This window comes from Labrus mixtus, chromosome 5, assembly GCF_963584025.1.
Source record: "Labrus mixtus chromosome 5, fLabMix1.1, whole genome shotgun sequence".
NCBI classification, from domain to species: domain Eukaryota; kingdom Metazoa; phylum Chordata; class Actinopteri; order Labriformes; family Labridae; genus Labrus; species Labrus mixtus.
Window position 1 is genome coordinate 5,015,065 of NC_083616.1, and position 26,463 is coordinate 5,041,527.

Genomic DNA, 26,463 nt, shown 5'->3' on the forward strand with positions numbered 1-26,463 from the left:
ACTTTCGTTGGAACTTGAACCAGCAACTCTCGGTTCCCAACCCAAAGTCCCTACAGACTGATCTGCCCCAAACCATTTGCATATCAAACTCATTCTATATATTCTCATATTCTACAGAGCAGAAATAAAGTTCAAAAGTCACATATTATCCTCCTCTTCAACCAGTTTAAATAAGCCTCAGAGCTCCTCAAAACATGTGTGTGAAGTCTCTTGTTCTAAATCCACTCTGATCCTGTATTTGATCATGTCTATAAACCCCTCTATTTCAGCCCTGCTCAGAACAGGCTGTTTCTGTGTCTGTACCTTTAAATGGAAATGAGCTGTGTCTGACCACACCCCTCTCTGTAAGGGCTCAGGCTTGCACCCCTTCCACCTAGTTGTGGGAGGGGCTACTGCCTTTTATGATGTCACAAAGGGAAGATCTCCAAACGGCCTGTTTGAGCACACTTTTTCAGACAGAGAGAATTAACTTTTCTCATAATTATATACTGCTCTATCAGCTGTTTTTCCCCCTAAGTTATTGGTATCAGCCTTTCAAACTTTCTGAGTCTAAAGTACCGTTTGCTTTGTGATTCTGCTGTCTCAGAACAATAGTGGAACATTTCAATTTGAGCACAGAAAGTGAGGTGATGGGAGCAGAGCGATGTCTGACAGAGGTGTTGGAACAGGGATCTGCTGGTGAAAGACAGGTAGCTGAGCAGAGTGGAAGGAGTTAACACTCAGCTGTGGTTAATCTCCTCGGGGGGACTTTGGGGCAATATCCAGTTAGACTGGAATGTGAATGTGTGTGATTCTGACCAAGGGCTGGCACAACTGTCTCTCACTCCTCCTGCAAGGAGCCTATAGTCGCTCCTCTCAGCAGTGTTATTTCTCCCCAGCACCCTATTAAAACGGCTCTCAACACATGGAACTGGCTTCGACCCGGGTAGACAAGCAGCTCCCCAGAGCCTAACCACTGACGCTGGGATCCAAACCACACAAGACCTCAGAGTACACAAGTGTTACGTACGTAAGATTTAACTCTGCTTCCTGCAGATGTTGCAAAGTAAGAAATTCAAACTTTGTAAGAGGAAAAATACAAGGAGAAAGGAAACTTAGACTCAATGTGTCCATCCAAAGATATTTAAGATGCTTCTAATATTTCTGCTGACACATTAACATGTTCTTACTGTAACTACTAAACCATGTTTCCTTACAAAATACTAACTCTGGCTTTCTGCCATATCATGAAACAATAAAAACAATCAATGAATACACTTAAAATCAATAAAACATAAATGTTGCCATACATTTTGAATTTAAAGGTGCAATAACTCACCTCGTTTTGTTGCAGTTAACAGCTTGACTACTTGCTTTAGGGAACAAGAAGTTTTCCTTAACTGCAGATAGTCCTCCCTGATGTTCGAGTGGAATCTTTGTCATCTTGATAATATCATTTTTAATGGGATATAACTTGTTATTATCAACCAAACAGAGGAACACCTTATCAATTGACCGGAGCGTTTTGCCGCCAGCTGATGTTAAAAATTCAAACCTGGGGTAAGTGAAAAAAAAAAACACAACATGGCTGTCAATGGAAGCAGGTCTAATAGAAATGGGAGGATTGTACGGATGGACTTTCTTTCCAATCAGTGGTCCAAAGTTTTTCATGTTTATCATTTAGTATCGGCTCGGCTTGTTCTGGACCTAAACTGAGGTGATACAAAGAATATCCAGTACATGGTACTAATAGCAACATCAAAGATGTAACTTCCTGTCTCCAGTGTGTCTTACCCTGCTTTTCCCTCCCGTTTGATTACCTGCTACACCCTCATTAGTGTCACCAGCCTATTGTCACCTTCACACAGACGTCTGTTTCACATATTCTCTGTCAGCTCACCTGCTTATAACAAATCAGTTTTATCTTTTAGTTTGCCACTTCATTGTGTGAGTTTTTACAGTATAGGTACTTCATTCAGTTTGCTCTGTTTTTGGTACAGAGTTTACTTGCAATTCCTGGATTTTTTGGGGGCTTTTATGCCTTTATTGGACAGTGGATAGAGTCAGAAATCAGGCAGTGGGATGTGAGATGTGGGTACTGTAAGTAGCCACAGGCCAGATATCGAACCTGGACCACCTGTTTGGAGGACTTTAGCCTCCTGGCTTGGGTGCGCACCCTAACCACTGGCTTTCCAACGCCCCGCCATTCAAGGATTTTGTAAGGTGATTTTTGTGCCTTCATTTGAGTCCACTTTCCCTGTTCGCCTCTACCGCTGTTAGGCATGATAGAAGTTTAAGTGAAACACTCAAACCTACACTTTTATATTACTTTATTAAAAGTATTAAAATATCTACCCTAATAGCGTTTAGGCGTCTTAAAAATGATGTAATGTATTTTATATTTTCCTTGATTAAAAATATAGTTTTCCCTTTCCCAATGGCTTTAAATTGATCCGAGAGTGGTATTGCCAGTTGTCTCTCTCTGTAACCAAAGGTGAACTGATAAGTATTAATAGAGACTGATTGCTTGGATGATATCAAACAATTCTTCCAACTAGCTTACACACTGAAAACACTGGCTTTTCAATAGGATCAATGACATCCAGTTTCAAGTAGTTCAGCAGCTTATCTCACTCTGTCTAACTGACATAGTGGATGTGATTTTAAATGCTCTTGTTTTTGTATCATTGAGTTTGAAGACAGTTAGGAGCAGTCAGACCACATCATATTTAACCAATTTAAGAAATAAGCTGGGGTGCGAATCAGTAATAATTTGGTTTTCTGCAATCAAAGTTAATTATAATGACACGCCTCCAAATTGCTCCTGCTGCAGCAATGTAATGTAGGATTATAAGCTTAACCCTGAGTTTACAACCTGACCAAATATTGGAGCTTTGAAACTTGAATTCTACGATTTTAAGGAAACGTTTTCGTACATTGGCATGTCAACGACTGCAGTGAATTTTACAATGGTTTTGCTAACACTGAGCAAATATGTCACACTCATTTTTACGCATTCATGTCGCTATCACTTATCCAGAGAAACGGCAAAGGTGAAACAGAACATTTCCTTTGTCGCAGTATGATTTCCCTGAGTTAAAATTCAGCCGTATGTTAGAAAGCTGCGTAAAGGAATTTATGAGTTGAGCTTGCCTCAGCGTTTCCATCTTTAAAGCAGAACCTTCACAACAACCCGAGGAGCTGAAAACAGTTACAGACCATATATAAAACTGCTCTGAAGATATGTTAGCGATTTTTTTCTTTTTTTTTTAAATGGCCCTGCGTCTTAAACGTGGTGCTTTTACACAGCGGTTACCCCCCTCAGTAAACTTCAGGGGGTGTGTCTCCATTTCCGTTGTGAATTATGCTAACTTCAGCAGCTGGTAGTAATTTACAGAAACCTACTCTTTGTGTTCAAGGCAAAGCACTTTATTGGATATTTAACGTGAGATGCCAGAAGTAAATGTTGAATGTAAACATGTTCTCAGTTTTGATAAGAAGGCTGCAGGTTCATCAGCAAAAATAGTGTTAGCTCATAATCTCAGCCTATCTTTGAACATGTGCAACACTGGATCATAGCATTAACTGGTTTAGTTAATGGGTGCAACAGAGTACTTATCAATGCCATGGTAAGGAGTAAAAGGAGCTACAGATTGAAAAAGGCCAACCATGCTAAATATTAAAGCACATGCAATATATGTATCCATTAATCCTTTACATTAAACCAACAGCCGGCGTCAATATCAACTCCTAGGTCTTGTTTTTTATGCGTCCTACTATGAGGCCATGAATCCCCAGGGTTTGTTTCCCCCCTTGTAACAGCATGTGGAGTGTAATGTGGAGCGATGTGCAGCACAGAAAGCATTCCCCTGCAGTTTACTGTGGGCTTGGCTGGGTATGGCAGATGTCTGCAACACTGCTCCGCTCCGAGTTGAGGGCTCCATTTCAAAGGCCTGTTTACTGGCAAGCCTTAATAGGAAGTGATCTTAAAGTGTTCCTTTAAACATGTCGGAGGCTAATGGTTTAATTTGCTCTGGGTATTACTCTGTCTAATGAGATTTAGCGTGCGCTCCAAACTGCACCGCTCATCTTTTGGTAAGAGAGACATCATTTCCTTGCCTGTTGGTTTATAACTCTACATGTCTTCTAATTTGTCACATCTTGCATTCCCCCCCCTCCCCCCCGTGCTGCATCAGAGCTGATTTTCCTCATGATAGCGAAGCTGCTTTCTGATGAGGCTTGTAATAGTGTTGCTAACATGCTGGTGTGTTCAATGTATATGCATTTTATTACAGATTTGACTTTTTGATTTCTATCATTTTATTTTCACAGATTTACTCCAAGAAGCACCAACCAAAATTGTTACCTTTGATACCTATCCTAAAAACTGTCTGAATCCAGTCTGAACATCTGTTACATCTTTTCCTCTTTAAATAAGATAAAACCATGTGTGCTGCATCAACATGTCTACCAGCACATGTTTGTTTGGTCATTCTGATATTGTTATTGATTTTAGAGGTTAAAGGTATATCTGACTCTTCTGGATATTGATAATGCATAAATCTGATATACCCTATGTTAATATACTTAGAGTAAAGACGTTCTAAAAAGAGTGCAGTAAGGGAGTTTCACACTAGGCACGATTGTTTAGTACCATTCCTGAGCACGCTTGCTCCCCCCTCCCCTATCCCCCGCTGGTCTGTGTTCACCTCAATCAGTACCTGAGTACACTTGTGTGTGTACACAGTCAGATACAGCAGGGGGCAGTATGCACATATTTGGTTTGCAAATCCGCCAAAAAGCAGAAAGAATAGGAAGCAATCATGGCAACCACTCTGAGTGGCTGAGTCCATCCTGCTAACTGTGGATGTTTTAGTTATTTCTGAGACGCCAACAACAACACAGCCTTTTAGAATTACGTCATATAGCCGTCCACTTCCTTGATTGAGCATGGTTGCGTTCACTTTTCCCGCGAACCTACATTATGCAGGCTCGGAAACAGTACCAGAGTACGGTACGAGTATGGTACATTTGTGTTGTGTTCACACTGATCACATGAACCAGACTTTGGGGTCAAGCCTACTCAGATCCGGGCCAGGAACCTAAAACTCCTTCTGGCTTTGTTGTTCTCAGCTCTGTGTTCACATGGATGGAACCACACTTCTTTGAGCTTGTTTTTGTTTTGCTGTGATGCTCAAACATGTTTCATACATGTCTTTTGAGTGCTCCTCTCCTTGTCTGACAGTAAGCCCTTACACCACATGAGGGGCACCGGCCCCGCCCACTCAATAAAGCTGTGTCCATGTTCATTAAAAGTGTCGTCACAAGATTACCTCCAGCCTTTCCAAACTGAAGAATAGACTTTCTATGGCCTAAAGGCACAAAAAAATACCTGAATCAACTTTGAAATGCATATCGTTACTTGAAATTGCTCACAGAGTCTTATTTCAGATGTTTATTAGCACTCTGTCTCCGTCTCTGAAACAGGATGGGAGGGGAAGTGCGGAGTCAAGAGGGGAGGGGGGAGCTTAGAAGAGAGCGATTGTTTTGATCAGAAAATGTTCTCTAAAAGTCGCACAGTAAGCCTTTGAAAAAGAGGATGTTGCTCCGTTTCTTCTTCAAAGGTGAAATTAAGTCTACTTATAGACGTATTAACAAATATTCTAAACTAGGAACAATAAACACATAGCTTCATGCTAACTACATTTATTTTTTGTCAGGACTTTCAGTATTTTAAAAAAGCAAACCTGACATCAATACTGCAGACCTGCTTATTCCATAATGCTAGCTTGAGCGGCGACTCTGCCAACGTGTAGCCTGCCACAGTGTGGACCTACAGTCAACACAACACGCTATCAGACTGTTTGTAATGCTGGCTCTTTCAACTGAAGGTATCGATGTTGTTCCATTGTGAGACTCCTAACTGACTGTGGGCATTCATTTATGCATTGTATCACCTATTTTCTACATAATTTCACCAGAAACCAAAGTTTTGTATACACTGTGACAGAGGGTGTGATAACACAGAGTGTCTGTATGTGATTTATATGTTTTAGAAAAGAGTATTTTCATCAGGTATCATTATACTGTGGTGCTTAGTGACATATTAATGAGTTGCTTGGCCAGCAAATTGTGCCATTAATTTGCACACGCACTAAAGTGTGTGTGTTTGTGCATGTGTGTGTGTCTGTGTTGCTGCATGTACATATTAACACACACACACACTCCAGCAGAGCTTGGTACAGGACTGAACAGTGATGGATTGGGTCCCACAGGCCTCTGGTGTGTTCATTTCCAGAGTCCAGGCGGTGGCTCAGGTCATCCCAGGGATCAAAGGCTACGACTGGATCACAGCAGCATCCCTCCCACTGGTCCGGGGACTTACACCCCCCCCCCCCCCCCCCACCCCCTCAGATGAAGACAGATAGAAAGTTCTGTGCTCCCGTTTGACAGCCTCTTCATTTACCTCTCTCTGATGGAAGATGCCCTCCTGTACTCTTTGCCCGAGGCGAGATATTTCTCTGTCATTTCAATTCTGATTTGTTGCTCATGTTATCACGATGATTTCACATCAAACTCTCCTCAAGAGGCTGAACATTTCCTGTCCACTGCGAGGATGGACGCTCTCAGGATCCTTCTACTCTGAATCCTTACCCTTACCTTCTACATGAGAGGTTATACGATGGAGAGCACTGATTTTTAAGTATTCATTGTAGCGCTGCTTTCAAAAAGTTGATGATGTAGTCATCAATCAAGAAATTACTAAAGGAAAAATAAACCACCCAGGTAGAGCCTACAGGTAGATGCTGAAAGAGCAGAGGGAGAGACCGGAAATCCTGCAGCTCAAATAGACGGCCAATTGGAAGGAGGTGTTGTCAGCTGATTGTGGATAATGACCCATGTCAAGTGTGAAACCAGTACAGCTCCAGTTGTCTGCCTGACGTAGCTCACAGTCCTCACATCATTTTGGAACTTGGTAAGCCCATCCTTGTTGCACTGTATGATTTTACCCAGACTCATAAGTCCTATATGGTGCTGATTCTGTCCTGTGCATGCGTGTACTTTTCTCTAGTGAAATATCTTATCCTCATGTTGCAATCTCAGCCCCCCTGGCGGCTTATTGGAAAATGCGTATGTGTGACGTAGTGGGACAGGTGTGTTCTGGGTAGTGTAAACAAAAGTGTAGCGATGGTAATCAGTCCGAGTCTACGGTGTGAACGTGATGGTAGCGCAGTCCATTCTCCAGCCGAATGCTAGCAAGCAAAGTGCCTTTTATGCCCGTGAATGTGTACCACTGTGAAGTAATAAAGCCAGAGTTCATTACTGCAACCACCGCCTCGCTGTTCAGTTCTTCGGCGCTGTTAACCCGGACCACTAGATGCAAGTTACCTGCTACGAGCCAAGTTATTAGCATGAGACCAGCTCGCTCCCAACTACGGTTTGGAGCGTGGAAGCTGTGAAGGTAACACTCATTATGAATCAAAATTGTGAAAAGTTGACAGATGTATAATGTAAATGTATAAATAACCTCCACTGTTGACGTTCTGCAAAAGTATCTATCAGGATCTGAGCTGGTGACGTTAGTGATAGAAATTAAAAAATGACTCTGTAGAAACTGTTAATCTTCAGGTTTTTTTGGTCTGGTTTGCATCAGTAGGTCTTAAACTTCACTGAATTACTTAAAACATTCAAGCAGGAGCTCAATATTCAAACTATAGGCCCCTCCTCCTCAGCTCATCTCCCCCAGAAGCGCACACTGACTGCCGGGTTAGCGTGTACATTTACTGCTTGTACCTATTCAGCAAGTTACCGCACCCTAGCACAAAACAACTGATGGAGTTAGGCACCTGCCTGTCCAACAGAAAGCAGGACAACTCCACGTCCACAGGTAAAAACCAACACATGGTTCACCCTCCTCTTGGAACCAGCTTTATCCATTAGACGTTTCGCCTCACTGTTATTATATTTTCTCTTTTTTGCCGCTCCGTCAGCGTCCATCATATTCACTGTTTTGAATCGTGTATAATCCCTGAATTTGTCCACTCCTAAACTCACCTACACGCTTTCATTGGCTGGGGGAATCACACCAACTTCCTGTCCAAAAACATCAAGAGTCACCCAAAACAAACCAGAACATGAAAACCCAGTCAGAGGACAGGTTCTCTGCAGAAACAGTCCTCACCACACAGGTATTGAGGCCTTTAAGTGATGATTGAGCAGCATTCTGTGACAAAGTGGGTGAGATGCTCTTTTGTTATTCTCCACTTGTCACTTAAATCTTCTTTTAATATCAAATCACTTTATTCTTTACAGTCATGTATTTTGCTATAATGTATTTTTTGCTTGTGTAACATTGCAGCATTTTACTATTTTACTTATTGTTGGTGTTAGCATTAAGTTACAGGTCACATCAAAGTATAAATCAACTTAAAGCAAACACACAGTCTTGATTTAGTTCAGTCATTTTTATTTAGTTTCTGGAATAACAATATATCATTGTTTGTCTGTTATCCATACTTACTTTTGTTTGTTCTGTTCTCCAGTTCTCCATGTGGTCCCATGTAGCTGAAGGGGCTGGCCCAGCACTTCCTGGGTATTTATAGGGTTGATGATGTCATCGCTGACATCACTGGAGCAGACCATCTGAAAGGGGTTTTGTTCTCTGAGAAATGTTTTCTGTCTTATCATTTCTTTCTTACGTAAGTTACAGGTCAAATATAATTGAAGTATTTGAAGTTAATTTAGTTGAGTAAATGATCTGATGTTAAAGGTTTAAAGGGTTTATTTGTATTTCTTTGCAGTAAGAGGAAAGTGAAACTCCCTATGTGAGTTGTGCTTAACCCAGGTGCGGCCATTTTGTTAATGGGGCCGTCTATAAAATCAGGAGACATTTGTTCCTATGGGGGGAAGAGGTGAGGACGTGGTGCCTTTAACATGGTCCTTAATCTGATTTAGCTATGTGTTAATTTACCAGATTTTTCATTGAACTTTTGTTGTTTTATGAAGTTAACACGTGTTGGGATGATCACTGTAAATAAATGCTCACCTCTGGAAAAACATCATCTACTGAGTTTGCCTTCCTATCACCTTCCAAGACACTTGTGTCAAACTAGTGATGGCGAAATGAGGCTTTGTGAAGCAATGAGGCTTTCCAGCCAATTGTATCGCAAATAGATTCATTACTCGAGGCCTCATTTAACACAGTGTACACTAGTGACACCTACTGGTCAAAACAATTTAGAGCAGCCAAATGATTATTGATCACATCACATGCCATTGCATTACTGACATGTTATAGCAAATTGTTCTACTGCGGCAACCAATAAGGATTCACGTGATATTACTTTATAACATACCTTAGTTAATATTATCATTCGGTGATCTTTTTTTATGATTTCCTATCAAGATATAGCCTATGAAACAATAATATATATAAATCTATTGTTCAACAAGTTTGAGGATCTATGTTAACTACAAGTCCAGGAAAAAAGGAAGATTGAAAGAAAGATCCTTAAAGCACACCAAGCACTTCACCTTCAAATCAAAATAATAAGCCATCGATAATATACACAGATAATGATGATAGTGACAGAAATAATAACAACTAATGGAAGCGATTCAGCATGGCAATACATGAAAGCTTTGTAGCATAATGGTTATGGCAACGCCACATTGACATAAAGGCTCGGGTTCAGTTCCTGATACCAGCAAATAAATGTCTTGTTTTAACGTTTACCTTATTGGGAGATGATAACTCAAAATGCTCCCGAACAGGAGACGTTTTCCTCTTTCTCGCAGGCTCCATTTCTCGAAAAAAATAGAACCAAAACTCCAACTCTCAACAACCAACTAACGCAAACTCACGAGGAGACATGACAAGTGGGTTTCGCTTCCTTTTATCCACAACCCGAAACACAAACAAATCAATGACGTAGTTCTACTCGAAGTGAGGCCTCGTTTGTCATCGATGACGCGCTTCTCTGAAAATGACACGAGCCTCGATACGGGGCCTCGGCTAGAAAAGCCCCTCCTACTCGACACGCGCTTCAAAGCCTCTGTGTCAAACGTAACATCACTATGTCAAACTACTTTACACATTCCTTTTTTAAAAGGAATACGTCAACATTTTATTTTGTCTGAACTTGCTACTGACCCTGTCTTTGACTTGACCCTGCCTGCCACCCAACATGGACATCCACGCTTTTTCAACAAACAAAATGATAAGCAATCAATGGTTTCAAAAAATGTCTCAGCGTTGGATTTTCTAAATTAGTTTAACAAGTGGGAACAGGCAGGCAGGGGCGGGTAGGACCACTATAAATGAATCTGCATACTCCATATCCTATAAGGCTAAAAATGCAGAAGCACTGGTCTGGTCACTTAACATAATTGGCCACTTAGCATTTAGCGTACTTGTCTTACTTTTGAAATATTGCATATTGTCAAAAATGATCGTAGCCTCAAGCACTTTTGTGTTTTCTTTGCAACAGGAGTTAACGCTGTTCCGCCATCCAAATAAAGCCTGTGAATGCTTCGAGGTTTGCTGGCCAATGAGCCACCCTCCAAAGCATATCAAGTGTTATAGATTCAGCATTGGACTTGACAGACCTCCTCAGGAACTTTCCCATCAGTCCCCTGCTTTTTCTCAGTCTGGTTCCCATCTTACTGAGCGGAATATGTGAGGGGTTAGATGCCGGGGATAAGCTCTTCTGGCTAAAACTCCATGAAATGGAGCAATGGGATTATGGGGTCCGTGCACAAGTCCCAAGCAATCCTCTCTGAAACAGATTGCCCCTATTCACGTCTGCTTTTCATCTCTTTGTATTTTTTATGCTCCTCCTAAATCCATTGGTTTAGAACCAGACTTGAACTCTGGTAAACAGTTGTGGTCCACAGACAGAATGTCTCACCTCGGGGGGGGGGGGGGGGCGCAGAGCCTGCTCCATAGCTGCCCCCCGTCCTCACTCACCCATCCACATTCAAATCATTACTCAAGACTCACCTTTTCAAACAAGATCAAGAGACAAACACTGCACACTGTCAGTACACATGCTGTATCACAAATATCTGTTTTTTTTTTGTATTGTTGATGAATAGTGTAGGTTAACCTGCTAAAAAGGTGTTTTTCATGATTTCCTAAAGCAGGAAAATAATTTGAGTCAATATTTGTTTTACTACAGATATGCATTGATTACACTGAGACGTTTATAGGTTAGTTTGTTAGCTTGATGCTTACACATAATGGGAATTGCCATTTACACGCTAACAGAATTAGCATCAAAATTATTGTCATTTTAACTAGAAACAATCTATACGTTTCTTAAATGAACAGATGCTTAGTTAGTTTTTCAGCATCTCTTGATGTAACACTGTAGTTTTGTCTTAAAGAGTCGGTTACCTGCAGTGGGCTGAATGAATTTAGCCCAAATGATTAGCAAATAGAGGGCCGTGCGATGACACCTGTCACTCATTTAAACTGAAGTGAATGAAAGAGTGCTTGGACTGTAAAAAAAGAATAAGCCCATTTTGAGATATTGTGTGTTTTTCTTGTAACTGTTAGGTTCAGTAGCTTCTCTAGGTTGCACAAATATTTTAAACAATCTGTTGTATTTGAAGAATCATTGTCTGATCTTTATTGTATGTGAGGACTTCGTCCTGCAGTCATCCCTGGTTTGCAGTTATGTTGCATCACCACTCAGTCTCACCTGCAGAAGACACGTCATGCTGCCTTGTTTTTAAACATCTGCATTCCGTCATGTCACTGATTCATTTTCAAATGGCAATACAATGGAAACGGTGACTCCTGAGAAAGGGTAGAATTGTCAGTGGCCAACAATTTTAAATATCATGCCATAGGAATTTTGGACACTGTCTACTAGTGTTGAAGTCAGGTGACTGTGTGGAGAGTGTGGAAGTTTGATTTGAGGCGAGATGGGTCACAAAAAGTCAATGCTTCTATAAAAAGTCGTGGAGTGGGTACGAGACATTGTCCAAGATGGCACACAACCACCTTCAGAGAGTCCAGCTCCACCCCCACAAAGTCGCTGGCCTTGTGGATCAGTTTGTTGAGTCTGTTAGAGTCCGCTAGCCTCAGCCTGCTGCTCCAGCACACAACAGCAAACAGCATAGCGCTGACCACCACAGACTCGTAAAACATCCTCAGCATCCTCCTGCAGGTGTTAAAGCACCTCAGCCTCCACAGGAAGTAGAAGGAAGCACAGGAAACGTAGGCCCTTCTTGTAGACAGGCTTGGTTCTTTGACCAGTCCAGTGTATTAGCAGAGCCAGTCAATCAATCAATCAATCAATAAATCAATCAATCATTCTTTCGACACACTCCCAAGTACTTGTAGTCCTCTACAATATCCACACTGACCCCCTGGATGGATCCTCAGATCCACAACCAGTTCGTTGGTCTTTGTTATACATCCAAACATTTATTTTACTCATATTTTAGTCCTGTGATAATGAGTACATTTCGGTCGGTTGTTCTCATGAGCGCTTGATGTATTTATCTTGTGATCTCTGAATAACAATGCTGGTTTAACAATAATATCAAGTTCATTTCTGAGATCTTGAAAAAAAAAATAAAAAAAAATAACTGGTTATCAGAGTAAAACAAGCGCTGTCAGCCTGAGATTACGAGATTAATAAATTGAGATCTCGTGACAACAGCCAAAATGTACTCACTGTGTATGGGCCAAAAAATTGAAGTGAAATGTACAGATGCATGTCCTCTTCGGGCTTCCGTAGTTTTTGGGCCTGGTTTTACCCAAGCTAGAAAAATTCGCAATAACCACCAAGTCATTTATTGTTGTACTTCCAAAATACATAAAATGTAAAATTATTCTAAACCAACTTTAACTGAGAATCAAAGCTGACATCTTTGAGAAATAATGACTGCTATATTATAAAAGTCTGAATGGAAATCTCTCTTTCTTTCTAACAAGACTGAAGAATTGGGATTGCTGATGTATTTAAAGAGTTTGGAGTGAGATTGTGTTGCATATAACCAAAGCATGGCCCCTGGAGAGTCAAGCCCTATCAAACAGTTTTCTTAAACTCTGATGATAAAATAACCTTAGTTTACTCAGGAACAGTTACCTACCTTAAGTCTTTACAGGATTTAATCAGTGGATGTAATTGAGGAAGTAAATGTTAAACCTTGACTGGTGTTTTGTTCTGCATCTTATCACTTAAAAGAAAATCTTTTAAAGAAGAAGTAGATGAATTGTAGTTTTAACTGCTCAAACTTGTTGTAATTTGTGGATATATTTTGCAGATATGCAGACTATAAAGTCTCACTGATTGACCTAACATTGGAAAGAGATATCTTTTTGGTCTTTTAATGGCTTTATATTATTTCAAATAACATATTTCTGTTATCTATAACATTTGTAATGAAAAAAATTTCTGTTATCAAGAATATTATAATGTATTATGTTCGAGGTCAATTTGAACCAAGGAAAAACAAACACAATTTCAAAGATTTAGACGGATTTTAAAAGTAAAACAGAACATCATCATAATCAGAACATCAGTAATGAACACATAACATGTCTTTATTTACAAAAAACCTAGACCGAACACCACACAAGGGTTATCCCTCCTATTATCTTTGGGGTCAATTTGACCCCATTCAATGTTTAACGTCTCTAAATAATTGATTGGATTCATTTTTTTGCTTCATATTTAATGACTTTATCTAATTTAATGGGGAAAAGTGGGTAAACATAAATTAACATGATGATATGTTTAAATGTCTTTGTTCTTTGGGGTCAATTTGACCCCAGGCTGTATAAAGATATGTTCTTTATTGGATAACTGAAGAGAGACAGGAAGTGGAGGAGAGAGTGGAGAATGACATGAAGCAAAGGGCTGAAGTTGGATTTGAACCTGCGGCTGCTGCAATGAGGACTTCAGCTTCTGTACATGAGGCTGGTGACATAACCACTAGGCTATCCTCCTCATTCTCTCACTCTCAATTTGTAGTGCATATTGTGCCATATTCAATTACTATGTAGGATACAAATAAGGTAGAGGTTTTCTGTGGATCCCTTGATTGATAGATAAGTATAGTTAGTCTGAACCCATGCTGCTGAAACATCTGAGGACACAACTTTAAAAAAAAAAATAAGATCTGTATGTAACCAAATAATGTACTAACAACTGAACAGATGTAGTATGGGAATATTGCAAAAATCTGGGAATAAATTCCTTTTTTCACAAATGCGTTCATAAAGGTGTCTTATTAAACGTATAAAAATATTTAAATCCAACTCCTGTAGGAAAATCCGTGAGAGCTGCTCAAAGTCGGAGTACCTGGAACCTCATTGGTGAAAAATGTAAAATATTAACCTCTGCTTATGGAAACTTGTTCGGGGACAAACTAGGGGTTCTTTAGGATTCTGAATCCATTGCAAAGATTTCTTTTGCATAAAATCCACTCCTTGGTGGAAAAACGGCCAAGCCCACTTGTACATGTACATGTAAAAGTAGCTTTATTTGTTGATTTAAATATCTCAAATACGAGATGAAAAAAATAACTATAACTATAACTATAGGATGGCCCATCAAAACTGATTAAAAGCATAAATAACAAGAATATATTGACAATAATTTCTTATTCTTTCTCACATAAATGAAGTTTATATCAGGAAACATACAGTAACTGGATCTGCCCTGCAGGCGGGTAGATAAAGCCCACTTTGAGTATGTGTGGCAGGCCGTGCACTTTTGACTGAGGTCTTCTTGTAATGTTAAGCAGTTGTTTGTGTCAGCGGATGATCTATAACTCGTCCTATCGATGCCCTCTTCACAGCATGGTGCTGAAACAATCTCCAAGCCAAACTAGCCCTCCTCGCTCTTACCCCGGCTATCTTTATATTGAAATATTGTGATTATTCCCCTGGTTCAGGGGAGGCTCGCTATAATCGCCAGACAAATGATGTGGAAAAGCAATAAAAAGCTGCTCCCGGGAGACTCTTCTAGCTGGCCGAGTGACACGGCCATGAGGGATACGAGCTGCCGATGTGTCTATGGAGAGTGATCCGAGTTGTAGCAAAGCAGTGCCTCAGAGCCATAGATCTGCACTGCTTAAAGGGGATTTGACTAAACAAATGGCAGCATATGGTAGATGAGAGAGAGGAGGCGAGTGGAGAAAGGGAGAGGTGGCATTGTTTTCAGAGAGAAAGGACGGGGGGATGCAGTGAGGAGGAGGAGGAGGGGGGGGGTCCCGTGTCTCTCCTCCCCTCTTCAATCTTTCATTATGTTGTCACACTCTGGCTGCGTGCTTCCAGTAACACTTTAATTAGCCTCCATGAGTTTAATTGTGCGTGTATGTCTGCCAGCTTGTTTTGCTGTGTAAATCTGTCTTGTTTGTTTTTACCCACTCTGAGAATCACTGCTCCTGCAGGAAACACCTCCACATTTACTCCTCATTTTTATGCTCTTATTCACCCCCCTTCTTTATTCCAATACACTTTCTGCACGTCGTTCTTTAAGTAGAAGATACCTCTCAGCTTCAGGGTACTATCACGTCGCTTGTGAAAGCTTTGGAGAAATGTCTCTTCATGATGTTTCAGATGCATTCTTTCCCTGAATTTATTTTGTATACAAAAGTTTGTACCTAACAGAGACACATGTGAAAAAGGGTTGAATTAAGTTTTTCACAGTATTTTTTTAAATCATTTTAGTCGATGTATTTTTGTTTTTTAAATCCTCTCATCAGTGGAGCTTTGTTTTGAGTCATTTTTACGTATGTGTGCATTTTTTACAAATGTAAAAGCATGACATGACAGTGAGTCAGCAGATAGAGGAACATCATCAAACAGTTGCAAATATTGTAGAAAGGTTGAGAATAAAGTGTCTGTATTAGAGTGAGCCATAAGTGAACACAACTCAGAGAAGGAATATTTATAATGATGTATTTTTTTAAATTTGCTTTGTGAAAATAATGTCTCTATGTCAACAAAACTTCCTTATAAGAATATATTTTCTTCTACCTGACTATTACACTTTATTCAAAACATTTCAACTTTACACTTCCTATCCATCCACTATCTTTACGGCTTTTCCCGTTCGAGGTCACGGTGGGGATTCCAGCTGTCATTGGGCGAGAGGCATAGTACACCCTGGACTGTTAAATTTACACTTAAAATGCAATTTAAAAATTATTAAAATATCTTGAAAGACTATACCTGCCTAGCGATGTTATTTGTCACAGAGTTAGAGCTTTGATAGTTTAATAGATAGATAGATAGATAGATAGATCCTCCATGATACACCACAGAATGCCACAGGAGGTCTATAGCTATATCTCTTCTGTTTGAGAGTCAGGCACTGAGCCTGCTCATTTTTTCCTGGACTTATTTAACCGCAATAACTGGTAACTTCTCCATTTGTTTTCTCTGTGTTGTGTTGTTCACTGTAACTGTGCAATCTGCCCCAAACCCATCAACATGTCCATAATGAGCCCTACACATAAACCATGCAATACCTACACTGTTTAACGCAGCAGTGTATATTTATATTTGTAAATAATGTTTACATCTTGAATTCCCTGCGCTTTGTACATTATTTTTATTATTATTATTATTATTATTATTCCTTGTTTCACTTGGCATTTATTGCTTATTCTATTCTTTCTATTTCTATAATATTTTATTTTGTAAAGTTATTTCTACAATTCCTACTGATATTTGAGTTTTAAGAGCAACTGTAGCAAACAAATTAATAAAGGGATTAATAAAGTATTTCTTATTCTGAGATAGATAGATAGACAGGCCTGACGGACAGATATAGATCAGCACTTTATAAATCATCATATAAAAGAACACATCTGAAGTTTGTTGGCAGCAATCCCTAACAGCAGCATTACAATTGGAGCTTCATTTTTTATAAAAATAATCATAATAATTTACAAAAAATGTCAAATCCCTTTTTTCCCCTTTAGGCTATTTCTATGTCTGTATGATTGATAACTCCGGTGACTCAGCATTTAGGGGATTTTAAAAAAGCTTCATTGAAAATCTTATTGAAAATATAATTTATTTCATTTTCTCTAAGTGGCCATTATTGGCAGATATATGACGCCCGGGAATCAGAATGATACTCTTAGCTGACTTCCAGACCACACTCACACATCCTAAAAAAAAAAGCAATCAAAGCAGCTCCGGAAGTCTTCTCCGTTTTTTTTTCCCTTTCTTTATTCTTTGTGGCGAAACAAGGAGCAGGCAGTTTGCTGGCAGTAGGAGGTTTAGCAGCCTGGAGCTAACGGGAGCATCAAACCACGGTTCTGTGTTTCCATATGTGTGTGTGTGTGTGTGTGTGTGTGTGTGTGTGTGTGTGTTTGTGCGTGTGTCTGGGGCTGTTGTTGCTGCTGCTACCATTTGCCTCCGTCTCCTCCCGTCTCTGGCCTAATCAACAAAACAGCCTCAGCTGCCCCTTCGGATCCCCTGCCAGGGTCCCTATCATCCTCTGATCAAATATTAATGTGTGATACTGAGCTTGCTCACTAATCCAAAGCCAATTAATATTATCTGTCAATTATTTACAGATCCTGAGGTGCGGAGGCAGATCCCCGAGGACTACATCGGCCAGGTTCAGAATACGAAATTGACTTCCTCTTTCGACACCCCCCCCACCACCACCACCACCTTGGCACCCCCTTTATTTCCCCCCCCCCCCCCCCTTGAATTTTCTTTCTTTTTTTCCTCTCTTTTCATCCCCTCCTCCCTTTTTTGTTTATGTGTGTCTTTTAAAGCCTAAATGGTTGTCTTTTCAGCGGTTCAGGGCGAGCGGCGCAGGATGCTGCCTGGGCATTAGCATTGCTGATATATCTGACATAGGAGGATGTGGGGAGACGGGGGGTGGGGGTGGGGGGGGATGCTCTCTGCTAGGGCTTTGTGTCTGACTCTCACTCATACAGTGCAGTCAGGGAATACTGTTATTAGTTTTTATCAGTGATGCGCAACAACATGACATATGTTTCAAATCCCCGCGCCTAGTGATTCGGATTGTTAGCTCCGATCACTTCCATTGTTATTCCAACAGACGCTGAACCTGCTCTTACACTGCGTACTTTCCCTTTTCTGAGACGGCCCTGCAAGGGTTAGCTTGCTTGACTAACACACACACACATACACAAACACTGACACACTCCAATGATCAGTCATCACTGTTTGTCACAGACTGTTTTTGTCCTTTACTTTCTGTCTCACTCATTTGATGGCTGAGAGAAGCGGCGGCTCGCTGGTAATGGAGTTTTCACCCTCAGAAGTCTTTATTCCACACAGAACAGAGACTCTGCTGCAGCCTCGGCCTCTTGTAGCTCATGTAGCTGTCTGTGCAGGGGGTGCTGGGTGGGCTGGTGGGGGTCGGGGGGGCCTGGTGGTGGTGTTTGGGGCGGGGGTGGAGAAAAGACTGGCATCTGAGAGGGAATAATGATGGCCAGTCGTTTGGATCCCTTGAGCCACAAAGCTAGCTCTTCTTCCTCTACACAAGGGGGAGAATAAAGGCCGCAGAAGAAAGGCAGGATGAAAGAAGGGGGACTCGTTTTCTGACAGTGTATTTGTGCTACAACTAAACTCCTACCACCTCCCATAATGCACTTTGACCTACCCGGGGCCTCTAATTGGCTGGATTCAGGAAGGAGTTGCAAAATATCGAAACATCATCCACTTCTCTGTCTTCCGAATTTCCAGAAATGGTCGGTGTGGCGATGCAGTGTTTGTTGGCTCACTTGTAATGGTATATGTTTCACTAACTAGCTCTTCTGCTTGCCGTTCTGCCTTCATCATGTCTTTGTACCCTGCTTTTTCTAATAAGTAAAGATGAGTTGTTTTGCCAGTGTTATCCCCCCCCCCCCCCCCCCCCCCCCAAATGTGAGCGTAAAGATGGCTTCCTCTCGTTAGCTGTGCCTTCACTGCTCAGATCTCACCGTTTGCGGGAGCCATTTAATCTGATATGTAAATACAACGTTTGATCCAAAGCGATAGTCTAACGAGCAGAAATCTCTGCTTTTTCTCCGCCTTTCCTGCACCAGTAATTAAAACAAAGCCTGTTTGGGCTTTTCTCTTCCGTCTCCTGTCTTTCCTGTCTGTCTCTTCCTCGTCTTTCCGCCTCACTTTCCTCTCCTCTCACTCTCTTGTTCTCTGCCTCTCTGTGTCTCCTCTTTGACACGAGCGCAGTGCAGTCTTGATTTTTACACGTTTCATCCTTTACGTTAGGCAGCTGCTGCATATTTTGTCAGAGCTGTTGCTGTGAAGTACGTTTGTCATATTGGAAACGCGATGTTTGAAGCCGGGCTCGTTTGAAGTGGCTGATGTGGGGCTGTTTTAACTGGAAGGCAAAGGGACGGCGCTCGCCCGTAATGGGGGAGTATTCAAATGACTGACCTCTAGATGACAGACCCAACCAACTGCGCTATGAATAAACAGCAGCTTGATGTGGTGCTTTACACTGCGCTTTGTTCAGGTGTTGATATCATGTTCCTATCATACTGCCTGCTAAATGACTGAAGGTCACTGGTGTCTGTGGGATGGCGCTGAGATCCATTTAGCTAAGAGCTGAACTGTGAAAAGACTACGAGTGAGTGCACAGAGCCAGTCCCCCCGGTGAGGTGTGTGACTGAGTGTGCGTTTTATGTGTGTGTGTAAATGCTGATGAACAGATTGCCAATAAGTCCCCAAACCCATGTGAAGATAAATGTACCAAACAAATAATAATAAAAACGATAACAGCGGTGTGCATCTCTCTTTTAGAAGGAGATTTGATCCGATTCAATTCTCTAGAGATACGATCCATTAAAAGACAAAATGATTCAGTATGATTCGATCCGATCCCATACAAATAGATAAAGTATTTTTGTGCCCAGGTTAATTTTGTTACTAACGCTTCTGTACATCTCACTTTGTGTACTTTGGGAAGCTCTGCTAACACTCAAAACCAAGCCAGTTCCCCAACATGGCAAAAATGAAAACCAATTGGACGATATGGAATAACAAAAAAATGCAATGATGGAGTTCTGTGTGTCTGCTCAGATAGGGGAGCAATGCTGTTGTGCTAAAGTAATATCAAATGAAACGATTCAAGACATGATTTTGTCTCCTTTCCTGATTTCTCTGATTGTCACTTATGGATTGATGTGAAGTCCAGGCACTGGTTGTGATTGACGTTCCCTCGGCATTAGACAGCTCTTTTTTAACTTTGTTTTTAGAATGATAACATATATCTATGGTACATGAGAGGTGAATTAAGTCAGAACTCATCTGTCTTGATGATATTGAGGCTAAAAAGGATGCATAATAAAGGACACGTTGACTGACAGGTGAGCGCATTCATACACCTGCCAGAAGGCTTAAGGCCCACCTCAGCTCAACCTCTTTCTTTGTTAATATAGGTTGACCAAAAGTTAATTTGAGACAGGATTTTCCGTCCGGCAACCGCCATCATTGGGCTTCAAAACATCGCTTTAGAATCCAATAGATGACGAATAGATAGACCACCAGTGTGTAAATGGTAAATAGACTTGGACTTGTATGGACTGTTCTAGTCTTCTGAAAGAGCAGAGGATCAAACCCCCATCAAGAGACTCCACTGACTGACTCCACCACTGAGCCACAGCTGCCTCAAGCAGCTGAACTGGAACCAGCCTTTTCTATTCTTTTGGAACAGGTAGGAGATTAAACATGATGGAGCACCACCTGTTACACCCAAGCAGCAACCTCCCATGTTGAAAAATGAAGCCAATGCGGAAGTGCCATATCTTTCAGATCGTCGAGTGTTGAGGCTGGCTGCAGAAGCTCAGTCCCAAAACGCCTGTTTTTACAGCAGAAGTTAACATGTTTACAGCCTGGTTTTAAAAAACAAAATAGGTCTGATTAGCTCATGTTAAGGTAAGGCAGCATTTCCTGCATGGGACCGCCAACGATGGGACTCCAAAGCCCCCTGCTCTAACCGACGAGTGACGTCTGTCAGGCTTCGCCAATTAATATATAGTCTATGGTGACACCTCACAAAGGGGTTATGCCATCATACCTGTGCCTTCTACCATTGAGGGTTGTTAGAGTTACCTTAAGAAGTGGTTTCAGATACTTTGACTCTATTAGTATCTGTGATTGACAAGTCAATATCACAGTGACCTGTTAACAAGAATACAAACACACAATAAGTGAGAAAGTGAACAACGAAAACAGAAACCAATTGGTGACATCACAGTTGTACTTTTTTTCAATTGTGTTTACCAACGAGGAAGTTAAAAGCAATCTGAAATGCTGAGAAAAACGACAACCTTCACTATTGATTGATCATGTTAAGAGTAGGAAGTTGTGAATGATGCATATTTTTTTATTGTTATTATTTGCATTGCAACCAAAAGTCTGTATACATTGTTGCTCTGTTTGTTTGTCTCTATCCCTCTCTCTTATTCTGTCTCTCCTTCCCATCAACTTTCCAAGCCCAACACAGTCTCAGCAGACGGATGTTCAACTTGAGTCCGTCTTGTTCTGGTCAAGGTTTCTGCCTCTCAAAACAAAGTTCTTAAAACCACATTGCAAAATAATTTTGCGTTTGGCTCATTGTAAATTAATGTTGGGTCTCTCTTAATAAAATACCAAAGAGTACGGTCTAGAGCTGCTCTTATCGTTAAGTGTCTTGAGATAATGCTTGTTCTGATTCAGGGCTGTACATAATGGTGATTGATGTTTGATGAAGTTGAATGATTCACAATATCTACACTGAATTAAATGAAAAAAAAAAAAACATTTCCCTCCATTTTTCTTACTCTGGATGTTGGTATCTTTATTTTTTTCAGAACAAGTCAGTAAATGAAATCATTTAAAACACATTTGCTCATGTTCTCTCCTACACTGCTTGGTGCTGCACTAATTACAAACTCCTCATGATGATGTGTTCCTGACTCCCTATTGAGGTGGCAATACGCCCACTTTTCACCTATTTACTATTGGACATTTATTTTCTTTTGATCAATTATGTCTCGTACCAAGCAACCTACAGATGCCATACCACGGTGTCCTTCCATCCATGTTCTTGAATATGTTTAACCCTCCTATTATCTTTGGGGTCAATTTGACCCCATTCAATGTTTAACGTCTCCAAACAAATTATTGACATCATTTTTCTTTGCTTCATATTTAATGACTTTTCCTACTTTAATGGGGATGCTTCATGCTTTTTATGGGGTCAATCTGACCCCAGGCTGTTTTAATTATTCTTTAGCTGACACAACATGAATTTTGTCTCGTCCTCTGTCCAGAAATGTTTGGTTCTGGCTCTTGTATTTTTCCATGTTGATACCTTTGTCTTCCTGTTTGACTTCAGGGTCAGAAATCCGACGTCAGTAATGTGGAGCATGCTCAGAACATCTAGGCCAATTTGGGTCAGATTGTGGTGTGCACATGCAAGAGTAAATTGACCCCTTACCACATTATCTAGGTGTGTTAGTCTGACTTCAAGAAATTTGACTTTGTCCAGTTTTAGTGGGACTAACACAATGAATCAACTTTTTCTAACTGCATGTAAACGTACTGACTGACTTTCTCATTCCTCCTGTGACAGAGTTCTGTGTTTGTTGGGCACATCCAAACCTCCATCCCGGATATTTCACTTGTCCAATCCTTCCTTTTCTCCCTATATAATAACTACAGCCATCAGAAACTGCTGCCTAGCTTTACACATAATAATGGGGTGTAAGACACCACTGCAAAGGCCACAAATACAGTCCTACCCCTCTTCCTCAACATGGTTTGTATTTCAAGCTGTGAAGACACAAGTTACACATCTTCTTTGCTTCATTCCAAGTCATTATTTACTGAAAACAGAAATATGCCGACTGTTGTCTTTCCACTCAGTTTCTATAATCTGTTGCGGTTTTGATGTCCAAAACTGCATTTCTTCTGTGTTAGTTTCTGTGTTTACAGTTACAGATAGTTTGGCATGGAGAGAATGGATGGGCGTTCAGTGCATTTCACATTTCAGAGTTAGAAAATCTTTTGCCTGGAGCTTTGGTGGAGGTGTGTGTGTGTGTGTGTGTGTGTGTGTGTGGGGGGGGGGGGGGGGGGGGGGGGCAGGATTTCATGGTGAGACAAGTAAAGAAAGGAACAGAAGCCATGAAATCTGGCTTTTTGCTTTGATACACCACCTTCAACTTCTGGGCCCGGCTCTGTTGACTTGATATTCTCCTAATTAATTTGTCTGCAGTCGGGTTACCTTGATGAAAGATTGCGTTTGGAGGGAGAGAACACCTGGTAGCATATGCTGCAGGGACTGATAGCGAGGCAGCAGAGTGCCAGCTGCAGATAACAGACAGGACGATTCAGCAGATTGTGTATATGTTTGGGGACAACACACACACACGCACACACACACACACACATAAATAGGTCTGATATACTCACCCATTTACTCGTCCTCCTTCTAAAAACATGTTTGTGTGTACATTATTTTAAAACAGCAAACATGATTTACTTAAATAATAAAAGAGACACAAATCATTTTACTCAACATGTTCTAGCTCATTATCTCAGAACGATTCAACATCAACAAAGTGACATTTCAATATGCATGTTTTCATTTGAAATTGCTCTTACTGGTATTTTGTTTTTCCTGCAGCTGTCGATTTAGCAGAAACCTGAAAGTTAACCAACAAAACCAAAACAAAATGTTGATTTGCATTGGATGTATATAAAAAAATGGTCTCTCTTCTGACATTTCACAAAGCAAACACAAGCCGTTTTCACATATGCACTCCTGAAAATATCTAGATAATTTCCGGAGGACTTCTCTGGATATTCTCCTGACCTTGCTGTTCACATATGCTCCTCACAGCTGGAGACTATCCCTGTCAGAGGGGAGGGGGGTCTCCATGAGGTAAGACGTGACGTAAATAAACAACGCGGAAGTAGGGGACGGAGCAACAGAGTCCGCTATACGATGCTGTAATGACAATATTTGCCTTTATATCAATGCTACGTGTAGTTCAACAGAATCATAATGTCAACAAAAGAGCGGAGAACAACAAACTGGGGAACAGAAAACGTAATGCAGCTGTTTGGTTACGTGCACAGAGATCGTAGTGGTCGCGTGTTTACATTCTATTCACCGTGCAGCAGTCACAGTTTATAAACGTCACTCCCCCTCCCATTGGCTCGAGGTGAATTCTCCGGAGAATATCCTGCGGCGTTCTCACATCAGCTCACCTAGACTTTCTGCGGAAGAAATACTAGGGGTCTGGCAGGAGAAACTCCGGGTGAAGTCTGAGTGAAAACTTTGATTGTTTGAGTTCATATCAAATTTCGGGAGTTTTCTGCAAGTGTGAAAGCACTAATAATCTCCACTTTGCTCGTGTTCATAAACCTGAAACAACATCTTTGCTGAAAATAAACTACAATTTAAATCATATTTACAACAGTCTAAACCTGAAATCATGTAGGACACACTTTCCCCATCCTTGTGTTTTGGTCCTGAAATAAATACATGTTTTTTGTTTGTATAGTTCCCCTCTAAGTCACAACAGTCAAAGTAAAGGTCAAACTGGTCTTACCACTTTTACAACTCTGGGGAAAAAAATAATTGTAAAAATTTGGTGTTTAAAAACTATTAAAATGCAAAAAGGATCCATATATTACCTAGTTTAATGCATTAAATTGTTTAATTTAAACTGCAATAGAGTTTTTAAGGCTGTTACAAAAGTTGTCATAGCAGCAGAATTTTAAACTTCAATAGTCAAAAGCCAACAATATTGATTCCTGTGTGATACCATGACAACAAAAATAGAAGTTTTAGGCACCAAATATATAGTTTTCAACAAACAAAAAATTGCAGGAAAACTCCTAGGCGTCAACTAAACTGAAACAAGAAAACCCAATGGCAAAACAATTTTTGTTGGAATCATTCTTCTCTTAAACCCTTAATTTAAAGCTTTTATTTGGTCATTTGTGTAATGGAGGTTTGATTATAGCAAAGTAAGTGTTGACTGAAGCTGTGGTGGAGGGGCCCAATGTGATATCTTGAAATCCTGGAGACTCCCCTGTGTGTAAGTGTACAAGATAATCTACCCGGCTACGCTACGACTTCCTAGTTAACATTTCTAAGTCTGAGAAATTGTAACGTGCAAGTGGTCGTTTCTTCTAAAAATATCATCAGCAGTGTCGGTCCCCTTCATCAGTCAAACAGCTCAACAGTCAGGATCAGGTTTCCGTCGGGGCAGTGCGGAGCGATGAGAAGGAGCGCGCTTGTGGTTTGAAGATCGGCAGGTCCGCCACTGAAAACTACCTTGTGTTTTGAGTCCTGAGAGGAGCGCCCCAGCAGCTGCCCTCCTTCACGCCTGTTTGTCAGGAGCTGTCGATAAGTCCTGAACTCGCTCCGCTTTAAAGGGGAGGGGAAGAAAAGGCTGAAATAGGATGCTTCCTGCCCTTTAACATGCCAGAGGCTTCGTTAAGGGAACCTGTGAAATCAGTTTAATAGGCTGACATCACCCCTGGGCCTCTGTGACCCGGCCCTCCAGAGACCCTCCTCTCCTTTTCTCTCCCACTTCTTCTTCCTATTTCCTTCCCTCCATCGCATCATCTTTCCTCTGCCCATCTCTCTTTTTTCCCGTTATTGATTGTCTTGTCTTCATTCCTTCTCTCATAACATCTCTTGCTTTGTTCCTTTTTGTCTTTTTTCTTTGGACTTTTTTTCCACGTTTTCTTTGTTGTCCGTCATCTTTTCCACTCCAGCTTAACTTTAATTTGATCACATATTCCTTTTTTTATTCTTTGCTTTAACTTCTGCATTTCCTCTCTCCTGTCCACTACATTCATCCCATGGTTTTATTCTTTTCCTGTCTTCTCCTCTCCTCCTCTTAAATCTCCCTCTCGGTGCATTTTGCCTCAGCAGCAGTGTTTTGTAGCCGATGTAACAGGGGGCTATAGCTCTATTTTTCATCCATCTGACCTTGATGAAAACCGCGGAGCAGGCCAGTCTGAGGACGACCCTGAGTGTGCCTGAACCCACCTGACATTAGTGAATAAAATATAGCGTGGGCCTCCTGTTGGGGACGGCTGCTGAAAGGGAGATCACTCTACCCTCCTCTTATTTATTCTCTTTTCCTCCTTCTTCAGACGCTAACCCCGAGAATGTGACGTTAATGTGCATACCGGCTGTTTGAACCGCCGACCACAGGTCAGCCACTTTAATAGAGAGGTTCAAGCCTCTCAAAGGGATGGCAGCCCGACGCCTCCATTAATGTAGAGCAGGAATGTAGCCGTAAAACAGCACTTCCTCATGTAAGGTTTCCCTGGGAAGCACAGGGACCCTGGTGTTTTATCCTCCATCCTGCCAGGAATAATGCAACCAAAATGAAAGAACCACACAACAACTGTAACTCTGTATTTTCTTTTTTTAACTGTGCATCAAATGGTTACACGTTTGTTTTGGATTGTTCTTTTTTTCTGTCTTGGAAGAAGTCTTGCAGTATCTGCAG